Below are 14838 nucleotides of genomic sequence, written 5' to 3'. Positions count from 1 at the left end.
GACTTATAATGTTTGTATCGGTACCTTATATAATGACTACTTTATGTCTTTTTCAAACTTAATTTATTATGCAACTATGGCTAAAAGTTTACGAATCTTTGTATGTTTTAAATTTGCTACTGGTTCTTTTTCAATTGGAAAACTAAAAGGGTACTAACCATGCAGTATAAATTCACAGTTCTCTACTACGCTGTGGGTATGCATAGTGGTTGTGGCAGATATGACCGTGAGGAAGAGGGCGTTAGATGTTTATTTGGAAAGAAATAGTGTGCAAAGTTATGGAGAAAATGGTAATTGGCACTAGTTGATGATGCTCATTTGAAGGGCCAATACAAGCACAATTGGCTTTTTTTTCCACAAACAATTCTGTGATTTCAGGAATGATAATGGAAAATCGATTGCCATAAGACCATAAGAAATCGGTGTGGAAGTTAGGCCATTCAGCCCATCGAGTCCACTCTGCCATTCAATCATGGCAGATGGGCATTTCAATGCCACTTACCCACATTTCCCCCCCATATTCCTTAATCTTTGCAAGATTAAGAATTTATCAATCTCTGCCTTGAAGACATTTAACGTCCCAGCCTCCACAGCACTCCATGGCAATGAATTCCACAGGCCCTCTCACTCTCACTGGCTGAAGAAATGTCTCCTTATTTCCGTTCTAAATTGACCCCCCCTCCAATTCTAAGACTGTGCCCATGAGTCCAAGTATCTCGCCTGATGGAAACAATTTTCCAGCGCCCACCCTTTCTAAGCCATGCATTATCTTGTAAGTTTCTATTAGATCTCCTCTCAACCTTCTGAACTCTAACGAATACAATCCCAGGATCCTCAGCAGTTCATCGTATGTTAGGCTTACCATTCCAGGAATCATCTGTGTGAATCTCCGCTGGACACGCTCCAGTGCCAGTATGTCCTCCCTGAGGTGTGGGGCCCAAAACTGGACACGGTATTCTAAGTGGGACCTAACCAGAGCTTTATAAAGTCTTAGAAGCACCTTAGTAGTGTTAGGTGCATCATTCAGAGGGAGATGGATCTGGGTGGGTTACTCTTTGGAGGGTTGGTGTGGACTGGTTGGGCCGAAGGGCCTGTTTCCACACTGTAGGGAATCTAATCTAATCTAATCTCACTTTACATTCCAACCCCCTTGAAATAAATGACAACATTCCATTTCTTTACCACACATTCAACCTGCAAGTGAACCTTTAGAGAATCCTGTACTAGCACTCCCAGATCCCGATGAATTTTCTCACTGTTTATAAAATAGTTCTTGCCTGTGTTCTTTTTTCCAAAGTGCAAGACCTCGCATTTGCTCACATTGAATTTCATCAGCCATGTCTTGGACCACTCTCCTAAACTATCTAAATCTTTCTGTAGCCTCCCCGCCTCCTCAGAATTACCTGCCCATCCACCTAACTTCGTACTACCTGCCTGTCCACGTAACTTAATTGCCGTTGTCTTTAAGATTGAATGTAATTTTCAGGGGAAACACTGAACACATGAATGAGCTTAGACCATTTAGCCCCTTCAGACATTCATTGCAATCATGTCATATCTGTGGCCTGAACTATGTGACCACACTAATATCTTTGCTTAAAAATGTGTTGCTGGAAAAGCACAGCAGGTCAGGCAGTATCAAAGGAACAGGAGAATCGACGTTTCGGGCATAAGTCCTTCTTCAGGATTCCTGAAGAAGGGCTTATACCCGAAACGTCGATTCTCCTGTTCCTTTGATGCTGCCTGACCTACTGCGCTTTTCCAGCAACACATTTTTAAGTTCTGATCTCCAGCATCTGCAGTCCTCACTTTTTCCACACTTATATCTTGACCAAATAAACAACTGTCAATAGATTTGAAAACTTCTACCATTACTTGTGCGTTGACCCTTTCCTTACCTCACCACTGAAAGGCTCGATTCTAACTTTTGGACTAGAATAGTCCTCAATTAGGGCAGGAATCATGCACTTAATGGTAGGGTCCTGGGAGTTTTGCTGAACAAAGAAACCTTGGGGTACAGGTGCATAGTTCATTGAAGGTGGGGTTGCAGGAAGACAGGGTGGAGAAGGTGGTGTTTGGTATGCTTGCCTTTCTTGGTAAATACTCAGTATAGGAGTTGGAATGTCATGTTGCAGCTGTACAGGATATTGGTTAGGCCACTCTTGGAATACCACATTCAATTCTGGTCTCCAGCTATAGGAAAGATGTTTTTAAACTCGAAAAGGTTCAGAAAAGATTTACAAGAATGTCGCTGGGGTTAGGGAGTTTGAATTATAGGGAGAGGCTAAATAGGCTGTGGCTATTTTCTCTGGAACATCAGCAACCGCTGGTGACCTTGTAGAGGTTTATATAATCATGAGGGACATGGATAGGGTGAGTAGTCAAGATTTTTTCCCCAGGGTAAGGGAGTCCAAAACTAGAGGGCATAGGTTTAAGGTCAGAGAGGAAAACTTGAAAAGGAGCAGATTTTTCATGCAGAGAGTGGTGTGTGCTAGGAATGAGCTACCAGAGGAGGTGGTGGAGGTAAGTACAATTGCAACATTTAAAAGGCATCTGAATGGGTACATGAATATGAAGGGTTTACAGGGATATGGGTATGGGCTAAATGCTGGCAAATGGGACTAGATTAATTTAGGATATCTGGTCAGCATGGATAAGTTCAAACAAAGGTTCTATTTCCGTGCTGTACAACTCTATGACTCTCCAATTCCCCAATCACAGAAATTGCATTTCTCTACCTATTCCCCCTCTTATCCTGAAACCAGCTAACAAATTAGCCTTTAACTTCCAATTGAGTGGACTGGCAATAATTGGACCAGAGACAGCAGCTAAAAGTCTAAGTATTTTTGAATGGAAAGCAAAATAACTGAAATCTGAAATAAAAATAGAAAATGCTGGAATTATTCAACAGATCTGATAGCATCTGTTATGAACTTTTCAAAGATGTTCATGTTCTTAATTTTGCATGATATTAAAATTTTAATTATTGTGTGCACCTCCTGTCAACTTTCCCAGTATGAACACTTTTGTCCATATTTAAAACAAAACCAGTCTATACAAGTTAGTCATACTATAATTGCAGGGGTGGACACTTTCGTAGCATCGTGTTTACAATAACAAACTGCCAAATGTTGTACCCTCCCAATTACATTAGTTTACATAAGCAATTTCCATCACAATATGAACACTTAATAGGAATATTACAGCAAGGGCTGAAAAAATGGCTTTAAAGAGCCTAAAATACACCTTCACACCTTGGGCAATTATCTATCCATCAAATGGAAATGTGCCATGTTCCTTTAGTAAATTGATGTAAGAACAGATTTAGTTGGATCTTCAAGGATAATGCCAGTATTGTACATTTTGTTGAAAGAGTAGTTGAGGCCTAGGACAGATCAGCCATGATCTTGCTAAATGGCCTACTATTTTTCCTACATCTTATCATCTAATATTGGAAAAAATAACCAGTTTTGTTTTCAGTTCCTAGGTCTCTTTTTGCTTCAATAATCCCTTTTTTTTTCCTGGTCCTGGCATTTTCTCATTTCTTCAAATTCTTCACGGCAAGGTTCATTGTAGACATTGTCTATATGGATGAAGTAAAAAATCACACAATACCAAGTTATAGTCCAACAGGTTTTTTTTAGAAGTACGAGTTTTCAGAAAGCTGCTTCTTCATCAGGTAACTAGTGCCTGGGTGTTGTGTGATTTTTAACTTTGTCCACTCCAGTCCAACACCGGCACCTCCACATTATGACTATGTCCAACACCACTATATGGACTTCAGCAAGGCATTCAACAACGATCCACATGATAAAATAGTTAGCAAGGTTAGTTCACATGGAATTCAGGGGGAGATCATCAACTGGGTATAAAATTGGTTTGAAGGTAGAAGGCAGGGTTGTTTTTTGGACTGGAGGCCCGTGACCAATGGTGTGCCACAAGGATCAGCGCAGCCTCACCGCTTTTCATCATTTATATTAATGATTTGGGTGTGAATATAGGAGGTATAGTTAGTAAGTTTGCAGATGACATCAAAATTGTGGTGCAGTGGATAGTGAAAAAGATTATCTCAGATTATAACAGGACCTTGATTAGATGGGCCAATGAGCCGAGGATTGTCCCACCTATAGGAAAGATGTTGTTAAACTTGAAAGAGTTCAGAAAAGTTTTGCAAGGATGTTGCCAAGATTGGAGTGCATGAGGTATAGGAAGAGGTTCAATAGACTGGTGCATTTTTTCCCTGGAGCATTGGAGGTTGAAAAGATGACCTTGTAAAGGTTTATAAATTATGAGGGGCACAGATAGGATGAATATCCAAGATCTTTTTCCCAGAGTAGAGGAGTCCAAAACTAGAGGGCAAAGGTTTAAGTTGAGAAGGGAAAGAATTAGATGGGGTAACCAAAGGGGCAACTTATTTATGGAAAGGATGGTGTGTAAGGTACAAGCTGCCATAAGAAGTGGTAGAGGCTGATACAATTACAACATTTAAAAGGATGGGTATATGAATAGGAAATTCTGGCAAGCGAGATTGGATCTATTCAGGGTACCTGGAGGGCATCATTGTACTGAATGGTCTGTTTCTATGCTGTATAACTCTCGATTCTATGACCATGCCTTCATGCTTAGAGTGTTCATTTTGTATAATCTTTCTATTTATTAATTCCTTCTATCCCTGATTTTGTGATTTTCCATTGAAATCAAATCATTGTAATTTTTAACCATTCCCTCCAAACTGTTCTCTTTCCCAAAATTTCTTTAACAAATTGATGAATTTCCTTAGGATGTGAGCTCTTCACTATCAATGGAAATGCATTTGTGATTGAGGCCATTATTGTTAACAAGGCCTACCATACTGGCATTATCCCAACAGATCACATCAACGTAATTACCAACAGATGGATTAATGGAAGAAGGGAAAACCACTGGCAGTAAAAGAAGCAGCTAGATAAAATTAAAGGCTAGATGAACCAGATCATCCACTCTTGCTAAAGTTTGAAAGATTATGTTTACCTATGCCACTCAATATGAAGCTGAGCTAATGACAAACTGAAATATGAGAAACAGAATGGAGAAATTTCAATAGGCAAAGAAAGGTTATTTGGGGCTTGGTTTGTAATTGCATTCAAAGTTGACAAACACTGACTTTTGGGTTTGCTGCAGGAAAGTAACCTATTCACCTCTGTCAGCAATCATTAGCACAACCAGGTGGAAGTGAACACATCATTTAAGGCGATAACGTCATGTACATGAGGGCTTTTGATATGAATTTAAGGCTTCTGAAGATGTATTCTATTAACAGGACTTGGGAAGCTGAACAGTGTAAAGGAGACTAGTTTGAGCTGCCCTCAATGGGAAATATAAATTTCAGATTGTGCAAACTCAATAAAAATTCAGCTTTTACAGCATACTTGTTAACAAGTACCAACATGTACCAACAGGTTCAAGAACAACTTCTTCCCCGCTGTTATTAGATTTCTGAATGGACTTCTCAAATTTCAAATCTAACGTTGATTTTGCTTTTTGTGCACCTTCTTTGCAGTGGTAATTTTGTATTCCTCACATTGTTTAATCACTACAGAATCTTTGTACGTTATGTTATGCCTGGACAGCATGCATAACAAAATTTTTCACTGTACTTAGGTACATGCGACAACAATAAATCAAATAAAATCTGCTGGCTCTGGTGGCAATATAATATTGCACACCAGAGAAAACTGCAAGTAAACAAAGATAAGTATTCAAAGGGAAACTTCAGAAGAGGAAAACACTGAAGACTAGGAGAAGTATCAAGTTGGGGCATTAATCACCAGACCAGCTGATGGGATATCAGAGATGTTCTAATAGCTCGAGGTTTAGCTATCAGCCTCACACAGGAAAAGAAAGCATATGAAACCCCCCCAGTTGCATCAGAATCAGCACCAACTATCCCCTTTCAACAATACCCTTTAAGCAGTTTTTTAAGCACACCCACCTATTGCATATCTGCTCAAAGGGTCCTGCCATGTAATGAGACAAATGAAAGGGCAAGTAAATGAACAGGATACAATAAGGAGATGGAGGTGTTGCTAATCTATAAGTTTTACATGACATTTTAAGTAAAGAAAATTGACAGCATATTTTAAAATACTGATTGTCAATTAAAATAGTTTTCTGTTATGCCGTCCACTGCTTCTATGTGGTGTCAGCACAAGTAGAAGTAAACTGCAAAAGAATTCGGCCCAACTACTAAGTAATTTCTAACCCATGTTCTCTGGGTTTCACGCTCTTCAGTTTCTCACCAACGACTTCTAGATCTGAACTTGTGTCAGGACAGATTCAGACTTCACAAGATGAGATAAAATGTCAAGTACTGGCTGAGTTAAAGTTTGAAGGGTTCAGGGCAATATGATAGCAGTTGAATGCTGTGACTGGAATTCCCACATACTGTCTCCTTTCACGACCATCGTTCTTCTGAGCTAGCACATCATCACTGCAGCAGACCTATTTGGGAATAATTGGTGCTGTGTCCTAAGGTCATGAATAAAGTAACTGTTGTGCTGAATGATAGCATTTGATATTCGGAATCTATGAATAGCTATACCCGTCTCCTGTAACTCCTCTTGCTCATTTATAAATTGTGAACCACCAGATGAAAATAACAGTCTAAGTGGACCCTCCAAAGTGCAAAAATGTGTGCTGGTGTATGGCTGTACATAATATGACAGTATAAGTACAAAAGGCTAAGATGCTGTGATGCATGTCCATTGGCAGACCATGTCCATAAAGACCGTGAAAGATAAAACAGAGGGATTAGAATTGACAATGGAAAAATAATGAAGTTGACAATAACCATACTCTGTTTTTTCATACATTCATAGTTGATGAAATAAAATTAGCTTGTGCATGTCACTTATAATTTGTCACCAGCTATCTCTGAGTTCCCTGTTTCTTCACCACTAATTGAGAGACACTGATGTGTCAATTATCTTCATAGCATCCTCCTCTGCATCACATTCACTATTTGTAATGACCCAGCTCCGCAGCTCTCCTCTATGCTTTTCACTCTTCTCCCACAAGGGTGAAAAACAGAAATCACAGCAAGTGATGGGTGGATATTACTCAATGGATGCAGTGCATTTAGCAAGAGTGGCTATGTGAAAGATGAATCACACTGAATAAGCATCAGTGTCGGTGACAATGATGGGTGGATAAATAATGAGAGAATGATTTGCAAGGAACATAAAGGCTGAGTTTGGAAAGTGAAAGTTGATTGGTGTGAAAAATGATATGATAAAGTATGCTTCGCAACACACAGTGGAGGGAAGTGGCTTAATTCTGTAGAACCCAGGTGAGTCAGCAAATGCACTCTTCCCCACCCAGTTAGAATTCTCGTGAGGCTCAGTCTCTCAGCAACTTAGAACCAGATTTTCTGGGTTGATTTCCAGAGGTTTTTGTTTGCTATTTGATTAGATTAGATTCCCTACAGTGCGGAAACAGGCCCAACAAGTCCACACCAACCCTCCGAAGAGCAACCCACCCAGACTCATTCCCCTTTGACCAATGCACATAACACTACAGACAATTTAGCATGGCCAATTCACCTAACCTGCACATCTTTGGACGGTGGGAGGAAACCGGAGCGCCCAGAGGAAACCCACGCGTTATTGTTGAGGAAAAATGCGACTCTTTCACTCCTGACTACATTCAATAGTAATTTTGATTATCATTAAATCTCGCTGCTGTACTTGCTCTTTATGTATCCAAGCAAACACTTCCTGGCACTTTCAAGTTCCAGTTGTACATTAGCCTTTAGCTTAAACAGACATGAGCTTATGTCATGCAATATGCATCAAACCTGCTAAAATCTAGGAAGTCAAAATTTATTGCCCCAATTAACTTTTTAAATTGTACATCTAAAATATCAACAGCTTGGATCTTATGATTAAGTGAGATTATTAGTGTTCACCATCATTCAGCAAGGTCTAGAGTCCACACGTGGGCAGCTAAGCACAGACATTTTCAGTCTTATTTGTTTGCTTTTCCATCAGTACTTTGCTGACATATTCATCATTAAAATACATAAATGACGTGAAGTTGTAGTACTTACCACTACACCCTCACTGGACACACTAGGAAAATACTTTGAAAAGTTTGGGCTTGTCCAGTCAAGACTAAGGGAATTTTTATATGTGTTATATGTTAATTATTGTCAAACAGTGTCTGTAGCTTTGGAAGTTTAATTTTATAAATATGAAGTCTCATTCTTTCAAGATTTAATTATAGATAGAGAATTGTTAAATATAGAAAACTAAATAAGTATTCTCTGTTTATTTACTTCATCTCTCTTTTAATTCCATCTTTCTTCTCCACTGTATTTCACTTCTTTACATGCCTGGGTGTATTTACAACACATGGACTCCAGTGGTTTAAGAAGGCAGCTCACCACCACCTTCTCAAGGTGTTGTAGATAATAAATGCCTTAACAGTGACATCGACCATCTCAGGAAAAAAAACTGAAAGAAAGGTAAGCACTGGAGAGCATGCCAAGAGAAGCACAAGACATACCTAAAAATGAGGTGTCAATCTGGTGAAGTTATACCAGAGGACTAGTGTCTGCCAAGTGGTAGACAAGCTAAGGCTATGTCCTGCCATATCACAAATGGTGACAGACAGTTAAGCAATCCAGTGGAGGGGGAGATTCCACAAACAGTTCAATCCTCAGTAAGGGTAGAGCCTGCAAATTAGTGCAAAAGATGAGGCTGAAGCATATGCCAGACACACTGGAGCAGATAATCCAACTCCAGAATTCCCCAGCATCATAGAGGCCAGTCTTCAGTCAATTTTATTCACTCCACAGATGTCAAGAGACAACTGAAATCATTTGATACTCCAAAGGCTATAGAATCACTACAGTGTGGAAGCAGGCCATTTGGACCGTGGAGTCCCCACTGACCCTCAAAATAGCATCCCACATAGACCCAACCCCCTACCCTATCCATGTAACCCTTAATCCACCTAGCCTGCATATTCCTGGACATTATGGGCAATTTAGCATGGCCACTTTACCTAACCTGTATATCTTTGGACTGTGGGAAAAAACTGGAGCATATGGAGGAAATCCACACAGACATGGGAGAATGTGCAAGACAGTCGCCCGAGGCTGGAACCGAACCCACGTTCCTGGTGCTGTGAGGCAGCAGTGCTAACCATTGAGATACTATGCTGGCCCTAATAACATTCCTGAAATAGTACTGATGACCTATATTCAAGAACTTGCATCATCCCTTGCCAACCTGTACTAGCATAGCTGCATCACTGACATTTCTCCAACAATGTGGAGATATAGATAAGCGGGATATAGATAAGTTGCAGAGCTGGGCGGAAATGTGGCAAATGGAATTCAATGTAGCTAAGTGCGAAGTCGTTCACTTTGGTAGGAATAACAAGATGATGGATTACTGGGCTAATGGTAGGCTACTTGGTAGTGTGGATGAGCAGAGGGATCTTGGTGTCCATGTACACAGATCTCTGAAAGTTGCCACCCAGGTAAATAGTGCTGTGAGGAAGGCATATGGTGTACTGGGCTTTATTGGCAGAGGAATTGAGTTCCGGAGTCCTGAGGTCATGTTGCAGTTGTATAAGACTCTGGTGCGGCCTCATCTGGAGTATTGTGTGCAGTTTTGGTCGCCATACTATAGGAAGGATGTGGAAGCTTTAGAACGAGTGCAGAGGAGGTTTACCAGGATGTTGCCTGGAATGGTAGGAAAATCTTATGAGGAAAGGCTGAGGCACTTGGGGCTGTTCTCATTGGAGAAGAGAAGGTTTAGGGGAGATCTGATAGAAGTGTATAAGATGATTAGGGGTTTAGATAGGGTAGATACTAAGAACCTTTTACCGCTAATGGAGTCAGGTGTTACTAGGGGACATAGCTTTAAATTAAGGGGTGGTAGGTATAGGACAGATGTTAGGGGTAGATTCTTCACACAGCGGGTTGTGAGTTCATGGAATGCCCTGCCCGTATCAGTGGTGAACTCTCCTTCTTTATGGTCATTTAAGCGGGCATTGGATAGGCATTTGGAAGTTATTGGGCTAGTATAGGTTAGGTAGGATTCGGTCGGCGCAACATCGAGGGCCGAAGGGCCTGTACTGCGCTGTATCCTTCTATGTTCTATGTTCTATGTTCTAATGTGGAAACCTAGCCAGGTCTATTCTGGTAGTAAAAATAAGGAAAATAAAACCTGGCCAATTACCACTCATTCAGACTATTCTCAATCATCAGTAAAGTGATGGAAGGGGTCATCAATAGTGCTATCATTTGCTCAGCAATAATGTGCTCACTGGCATTCTGTTTACATTCTGCCAGAATCACTCAGTGCTGACCTCAATTCAAGCTTGGAACAAACATAGTCAAAAGAGTTGAACTCCAGTTGGGAGCTAAAAGTGACTGCCTTTGACATTAAGACAGCATTTGACCAAGTGTCATATCAAGAAGCTCTGGCTAAACTAGAGTCAACAGTAATCAGGTAGAAAACTCTATATTGGTTGGAGACAGAGCATGCATAAAGGAGGACGACTATGATTATTGTAGATCAGTTATCTCATATCCAGGACATCTCAGCAGGATTTCCTGGGGATAGTATCCTTGGCCCATCTATCTTCAGCTGCTTCACCAAAGATCTTCTCTCATTATTGGTAGGAAGTGGGTATGGTTACTGGTAATTGCACAATGTTCAGCGCCATTAGTGACAGAGTCATAGAGATATGCAGCACAGAAACAGACCTTTTGGTCCAACTCATCCATGCCAACCAGATATCATAACCTAATCTAGTCCCATTTGCCAGCAATTGGCCCCTCTAAACCCTTCCTATTCATATACCCATCAAGATGCCTTTTAAATGTTGTATTGTACTAGCCTCCACCACATCCTCTGGTAGCTCATTCCACACACGCACCACCCTCTACGCAAAAAACATTGCCCCTTAAGTCCTTTTTATATATTTCCCCTCTCACCCTAAACCTATGCCTCTAGTTCTCAACTCGGCCACCCCAGAGAAAATACCTTGTCTGTTTATTCTATACATGCCCCCATAGCCCTCAATTCTGAAAAGCAACCCTCCATCACCAAAAAGGCTGCTAACATCATTAAATACCCATCTCAACCCGGCAATAATCTCCTACAATCACTTCTGTCAGACAGAACATACAGAAGCATGAACACACGCACCATTCCGGTCAGGAACAGCTTCTTCCTGGCCATTATTAAACTGGTAAATGGACTGTCTAGCCTCAGATAATGTTGAGCTTGCCTAGACCATGCTCTGTGCAATGTAACCTGTAACCATCTAAGTCTTTTTGAGTTGTATATCCTTGCTTACTATGATCTGTCTGTACTGCTCGTAAACAAAGCTTTTCACTGTACCTCGGTCAATGTGACAATAAATCAATCCATCAATGTATCTACTAGAGAAGGAGCAAACTTGATCTACTTTTGAGAAATAACGCAGGTCACTGAGGTGTCAGTGGGAGAGCACTTTGGGGATGATACTTCCAATTGTTTTAAAATAATGATGGAAAAGGATAGACCAGATCCAAATGTTAATGTTCTAAAATGGAGGAAGGTGAATTTTGATGGTATGTGGCAAGAACTTTCAAAAGTTGATTGGGGACAGATATTTGCTGGTAAATGAACGGCTAGAAAATTGAAATCCTTCAAAAATGAGATAATGAGAATCCAGAGACAGTATATTCCTGTTAGGATGAAGGGCAAGATTGGTTGGTGTAGGGAATGCTGCATGACTAGAGAAACTGAGGGTTTGGTCAAGAAGAACATGGAAGCATATATTAGGTATAGAAAGGAGGGATCAAGTGAATCCCTGGAAAATTATAAAGACAGTAAAAGTATACGTAAGAGGGAAATCAGGAGGGCCAAAAGGGGACATGAGATAGTTTGGCAAATAGGGTTAAGGAGAATCCAAAGGGATTCTACAAATACATTAAGGACAAAAGAGTAACTAGGGAGAGAATAGTGCTCCTTAAAGTTCAGCAGGGCCACCAATATGTGGAACCACAGGAGACTAGGTAGATATTAAACGGGTATTTTGCATCAATGTTTATTGTGGAGAAAGATATGGAAGGTATAGCATGTGGGGAAATAAATAGCGATATCTTGAAAAATGCCCATACTATAGAGGAGAAGGTGCTGTATGTCTAAAAATGCATAAAGGTGGATAAACCCCCAGGACCTGATTAGGTGTACCTTAGAACTCTGTGGGAAGCAAGGGAAATGATTGCTGGGCCCCATGCTGAGATATTTGTATCATCCATAGCCAGAGGTAAGGTGCTGGAAGACTGCAGATTGGCTAACATGGTACCACTATTCAAGAAATGTGGCAAGGAAAAGCCAGGGAATTGTAGACTGGCGAACCTGACACCAGTGGGGAGCAAATTATTGGAGGGGATCCTGAGTGAGAGGATTTACATGTATTTCAAAAGGCAAGGACTGATTAGGGATTGTCAAAATGGCTTTGTGTTTGGGAAATCATGTCTCACTAACTTGATTGAAGTTTTTGAAGAAGTAACAAAGAGGGTTGATAAAGGCAGAGCGGTGGACTTGATCTGTATGGAATCAGTAAGGTGCTGAACAAGGTTCCTCATGGTAGACTGGTTAGCAAGGTTAGTTCACATGGAATACAGGGAGAACTAGCCATTTGGTGACAGAACTGGCTCAAAGATAGAAGACAGAGAGTGGTGGTGAAGGGTTGCTTTTCAGACTGGAGGCCTGTGACCAATGGTGTGCCACAAGGATCAGTGGTGGGTCCACTTCTTTTCGTTATTTATATAAATGATTTGCATTTGAATATAGGAACTATGGTCCGTAAGTTTGCAGATGACACCAAAATTGGAGGTGTAGCGAATAGAGAAGAAGGTTCCTCAGATTACAACGGGATCTTGATCAGATGGGCCAGTGGGCTGAGGAGTGGCAGATGGGAGTTTAATTTTGATAAATGTGAGGTGCTGCATTTTCGGAAGGCAAATCAGGGCAGGACTTATACACTTAATGGTAATGTCCCGGGGAGTGTTGTTCAACTAAGAGACCTTGGAGTGCAGGTTCATAACTCCTTGAAAGTGGAATTGAAGGTAGCTAGGATAGTGAAGGCGACATTTGATCAGTGCATTGAGCATAGGATTTGGGAGGTCTAGTTGTGGCTGTGCAGGACAATGGTTAAGCCACTTTTGAAATACTGTAGTCAATTTTGGTCTCCTTGCTAAAGTGTGGATGTTGTGAACCTTGAAAGGGTTCAGAAAAGATTTGCAAGGGTTGCAGGGTTTGAGCTATAGGGAGAGGCTGAATAAGCTAGAGCTACTTTCCTGGAGCATCGGAAGCTGAGGGGAGACCTTATAGAGGTTTATAAAATCACAAGGGCATGGATAGGGTGTAAAGCCAATGTCTTTTCCTGAGGTAGGAAAGTCCAAAATTAGATAGCAAAGGTTTAAGGTAAGAGGAGAAAGATTTAAAAGGGACCTAACAGGCAACATTTTCACACAGAGGGTGGTGTGTGTATGGAATGAGTTGCCAGAGAAAGTGGTGGACGCTGGTACAATTACAACATTTAAAAGGCATCTGGATAAGTATGTGGATAGGAAGGGTTTAGAGGTATATGGGATAATTGCTGACAACTGGGAATAGATTAATTTAGGTGATTTGGTCAGCATGGATGAGTTGGACTGAAGAGTCTGTTTCCACGCTGTACAACACTATGACTCTAAATCATAAGGTCAAAGTGTAATGGATTTGGGTTCAAAATATACCATGCAGGCAATGTAAAGAATTTTTGAAGGCAAAGGGATGTTTAGAACTCTCTTCCTCAAATGGCAGTAGATGCTGGATCAGTTGTTAATTTTATACCTGAGATTGATTTTTGTTGTGGATCAAAGATATTAAGGGATATCGTTCAAAGACAGGTACCTGGAGTTAGCCACAGATCCAGATCTCATTGAATAATGGAAAAGTTTCGGGGAGCCGAGTGGCCTCATCCTATTCCTGTGTAAACAGAAAAGCAACCAATAACACTTTCCAAAGTTACATGTATAACTATAAATTTATTTCTGCATAGTATTTTTAGTTAAATTGCCATGTGATGCTATATTAGGTGAAATACACTAATTTGCCTTAAATACCAATAATCTCTTGATCTTTGTTCTAAAATACAATCATGAACATTTGTGCACAAAATGTGATGCCAAAAGGGGATTACTGCTTCTAAAAACATTTTGAGAAACATGGAGACAATGGGACCGAATCATTTGTGAACTCTGGCTCCCCCTGCCGGCCATTCTACTCGACAGAAAGGGAGTGTTAGCACAAATCAAATGGCTATGCAGTACTTCCAGTGCCATTCCTACCTACTGCTGGATTTGTTTTATTTTGACAGAAGCCTTGATTTAGGACAATTGACTGCCCACTGAAAGCAGATAGGGGAGCCAATGAGATATGGTCATGTGAGTTGTGGATTGTGGAAATACAGGTTTTCTTGTCAGAAGAGCAAAAAATGAGGTCTGCAGATGCTGGAGATCACAGCTGAAAATGTGTTGCTGGTCAAAGCACAGCAGGCCAGGCAGCATCTCAGGAATAGGGAATTCCGAGTAAAAAATGAGGTCTGCAGATGCTGGAGATCACAGCTGAAAATGTGTTGCTGGTCAAAGCACAGCAGGCCAGGCAGCATCTCAGGAATAGGGAATTCGAGTAAAAAATGAGGTTTGCAGATGCTGGAGATCACAGCTGAAAATGTGTTGCTGGTCAAAGCACAGCAGGCCAGGCAGCATCTCAGGAATAGGGAATTCCGAGTAAAAAATGAGGT

The sequence above is a fragment of the Hemiscyllium ocellatum genome, chromosome 8 (assembly GCF_020745735.1).
Source record: "Hemiscyllium ocellatum isolate sHemOce1 chromosome 8, sHemOce1.pat.X.cur, whole genome shotgun sequence".
In the NCBI taxonomy this organism is placed as follows: domain Eukaryota; kingdom Metazoa; phylum Chordata; class Chondrichthyes; order Orectolobiformes; family Hemiscylliidae; genus Hemiscyllium; species Hemiscyllium ocellatum.
Note: the sequence above shows the minus strand (reverse complement) of the source record.